Genomic DNA, 4,387 nt, shown 5'->3' with positions numbered 1-4,387 from the left:
TGTTTATACCATCTTTTTTCTGTTGTTATTCCATAATGTTGGCATAGCTTCCAGTGTATATAGGTCCCAGCTCTGTCATGTCTGTGAATATATTCCTTCTTAGCCAGGAATTATTATTATTATTATTATTATTATTATTATTATTATTATTATTATTATTATTATTATTATTATTATTATTATTATTATTATTATTATTGTTATTATAGTATATTTACTGCTGAACATGACAGACGTATTTTCGAACGCCCGAAGTAAGTCTTGATTAAAAATTTAGTTTACACCCGTTTGTTACCGTTTTGTTTTTTTCGTTTAAACGTTGTTTCAGTTTGTTAATAGAAACACTAGGGACCTGGCGTTGGGTTTCTGTGTTTGTGTAGCCCCTAGTGGGGCTATATTTGGCCCCAAATAAATTCGGTGCTCACGACATAGTTCTGATGATAAACAGTGAAGGAAGCAGAAGATTTGGTGTAAGAGGTAGAGACTGTGTCGATGAGTGTGGGGCTGGAAATGAATGAAATTAAGACTAAGTATCTGGTAGAGAACATTAAGAAGCCAGAGAAGACTACGAATGTAGGCGGGAAGCCATTAGAGTTGGTTGAGGACTTCCTGTATCTAGGAGCAAAGATTGGGAAGACAGAGGTTGTTATAGTTGAGAGGAAGAGCAAAGCCTGGGCGGCATGCCACAGTTTGAGATCTGTATAGAAGTCGGATCTTCGTAAAGACCTGAAGATCCGTCTTTTCTTTGCTGTAGTGGAGTCTGCTGTTGCATGGGTCTGAGACATGGACACTGACCACGAAGTTCACTCAGATGGTTGGATGGGGCTACACGGGAATGCTGAGGGTGGCTCTGAACATTAATCAGTATACACTGAGGATGAAGAACTCAGAGCTGTACGAGAGCCTCCCAATAGTAAGTTCAAAAATAACACAGAGGAGAATGAGGTTAGCTGGGCAGGCTCACCGTCATTCGGAGTTGGTACTGCACTCAGTGCTCCACATTGGACGCACGCCTGGATAGGGTGGGGCTAGCTGATAGGAGAGCGAGGAGGAAAAGCCTCACAAACCTGCTCAGCCGCTTCCAGTTGGCTTGACAGGTACCGACTGGATTTCTCGATCGCGCCAATGTGGATATGGGCGAACAGCATCAGGCATTCCAGATCGTATCTAGATAGAGTATTTTGTAGGCTTGTAGATAGAAGTAATATAGGCTGTCAACAATTCAAAGTCGTCGGTTACAAGCACCATAAATGTATGATCTGTACGGTCGACATAGATAGGATCCATAGACAAAGCACAGGCACTGGAAGCTGAACGCCCCCTTCTGAGGCGCGCCAGGCTTTTAGGGACCGGATTAGCAAGTTAGTCCATCGAGAGTTAGTAGGTGCAATCGTCAACAGCCGTTGGTGGATAGCCATGGAAAGGGTTATTAGAGTAGAGGCGATAGGTTTTAGTAAGGAAATAGCGTTAGAGGAATCTAGGACAGAGGGAGACCTTGTTAGAAAGCTAGATGAGGCACTTCGTAAAGGCGTAGCGACCGACGTGCTAGCGGCGAGATTGGCTCTTGATCAATTCTTCAATGCCAAACACGAAAGTTGCGTTGTCAGAGCTAGGATGCGTGCACTGATACGGGAGGGGACGAAAACCGTTCGATGGGCCCGGGTGACAGAGGCGCTTCGTGGAAATAAAGCAACAATTCGATCTTTACGAGCTGTGATGGGCGCATGATAACCGAATCCAAGCAGATGTGTGCGGAATTTCAGCGGTACTTCGCCGAACTGTATGTGACACGCAGTGGTTCTGGAATGGTGATGGATTTCACTCCCTATCTCAGTAACATGCGGCGCCTTTCGGCCAGGGAGGCAGGGTTCCGTGCAATGCCGATAACAGCAGAAGATATACAGTACGCGATGAAAACGCAGAATGGTCTACCTTTCGAGCTTTATTTTCATATGCCAAACTTGTTCGGTGGTCTCTTGCTAGACGTCTAAAACAACTGGCAGCAGAGCAAGAGAATTCTCAGCGCTGTGAGCCGTGGAGTGGTGATATTTAGGGAGGATTCGAATAAGGGGGACAAAATTGATAACTTTAGGCCTATAACTCTGCTGAATGCAGATTATAAGATTTTGGCCAAAGGGTTAGACAAGAGATTGGCGCTTGTCGACGATAAGTTGGTTGGTGACGCGCAGACGTGGATCCCCCAAAAGTATCCACAACCTCCGCCTCACGCGTTACACCAGAAAGAGCGTGCGAAAGGAACCTGGCATGGGTGGGGCCCTGACCAATTTGAATCAATCGAAAGCTTTTGATGGTGTCGACCACAAATACCTGGAGGCTGTTCTCACGTTTTCGGCCTCGTTTTCAGAGGCCGTCACCCCCTTCAGTTGTAGTTTTAAGAGGCTGGATCGCTGCAATGTACTGCAATGTTCGGTGGTCAAAGTAAATGGCCACCTATCGGAATCGTTTAACATCGCTCAGTCCGTCAAGGATGCCCACTTTCACCTCTTCTGTTCGTACTGGCTCTCGAGCCATTGATGCGGAAGCTGGATGTTTCGAGGGACATTCCGCGTGATCTAGGATCCGGAAGGTTCGTGTCGGCTTACGAGGGTGACGTCACCGTAATAGAGTCGGACATCTCGGAAATCGAGGTGGTCAGTACTGCTCTAAGGGAGTACGAAACGGTGACAGGAACAAATATCAGCCAGGAGAAGTCGGTGGGCCTGCAGCTCGGCACCTGGAGAGGTAGGTCCATGCCAACCGACAGCGTTAGACCGAAGGACCAGTTAAATTGCTCGGGGTCTGGCTTTGTCCAGATCTCCAGGTGGACAAGAAATTGTTCGGTGGTCTCTTTGCAGACGCCTACCACAACCGGTGCAGAATGGGAGAATTCCCAGGGGGACAAAATTGATAACTTTAGGCCTATATTTCTGCTGAATGTGTATTATAAGATTTTGGCCAAGGTGTTAGCCAAGAGGTTGGTGCTTGTCGATAAGTATGTTGGTGATGCGCAGAAATGAACTATCCCAAACAGAAGTATCCATGACAACCTCCATCTCCAGCGGAGGACCTTCGGGCCGGGGCCTATGGATAACTTCCAAAAAACCCTGGTCTGGCAGTGCTACCGGGGTGCTCTGCCGGTTCGAGACAAGCTCTACAGATACGGAAATACTGTCTGACGGACTTGTGCGAGGTGTGTGCAGGACGATGAAACCGTCTTGCTGCACTCGTCTAGTGTCTAGAGCTTTGTCGAACAGCCGTTGTCACGTGTAGGACGGATCCGGTTATTAGCCGAGTCCATCGTGAGGATCACCCCGCAGCCTTCCTTTGACCGGTAGGGAAAGGCAGCTTTCCTCTGTCTGGTTGCTATAACGAAAGAGGTAGTGTGGTGGATGACGTTGATAGGACTGAAGCCAGACATTTTCCTCTTCGGCCGAGCCCTCATTGACTTTTACAAGTTCCAATTGAAAAAAAAAAAGTCTGGGTAGAGAGTGAAGTACTGTCTTCAGTAAATATTTTGAAAGGGAGGTGAACGTTGTGATTTTAGACTAGTCGCTGTGCACGCTCCGATTAGGGCGGGGCAGCCAGATTCCTACGGAAGCTTGGGTTTTTCTCTTGGGACGTCAGGCTCTTTAGTGCTAGTGGGCAATTGGAATGCTATTTTGGATGTACACGTGGAAAGGGTGAAACTAGCCAACAAGTGAGAGGGATGTCAAAGCCTCACAAACCTGATCAGCCGCTTCCAAATGGCTGACAGATACCGACAAGATTTTCCGAATGCACCAATGTGGACATGGGCAAACAACACCGGGTCTTCCACATGATATTTAGTTAGGGTATTCTGTGTGCCAGTAGACAGAAGTTAACATAGTTTGTCCACAATTCTTAGTCGTTGGCTACACAGAGCAGAAATTAGTAATCTGCACGGTCGACTTAAATAGCATCCATAGGCAGGGCCCCGAGTACTGGAAGCTGAACGCCTCCTTCCCGGTTCGTCAAGCATGCAAAAACCGGGTTAACAAGTTAGTGAATCGGAAAATGTCGGATGCAATCGTCAACAACCGTTGGTAAATAGATCTGAAAAGGTCTATTAGAGTAGAGGTGGTAGGATTTAGTAAGGAAGTAGCTTTAGAGAAATATAGGATAGTCGATAGCCAATGCCAAAGTGTGATAATCCCCTATTGTTTGCCTTTGTAGCGAGGCTTTCCCCCTCCATATTTTGAAGAGGTCTTAGGCCAACAGGTTTTGGGGTCCGATGATACGCCAAAAAGCTAAACCCTTTATGGACGGAAAACCCAGGAAAATCCCATAAACTGGCCTTCTTGCCTTAATGAAAATGAAATGAAAATGATCTCTCTCTCTCTCTCTCTCTCTCTCTCTCTCTCTCTCT

Source organism: Octopus bimaculoides, chromosome 5 (assembly GCF_001194135.2).
Source record: "Octopus bimaculoides isolate UCB-OBI-ISO-001 chromosome 5, ASM119413v2, whole genome shotgun sequence".
Classification (NCBI taxonomy): Eukaryota; Metazoa; Mollusca; class Cephalopoda; order Octopoda; family Octopodidae; genus Octopus; species Octopus bimaculoides.
Note: the sequence above shows the minus strand (reverse complement) of the source record.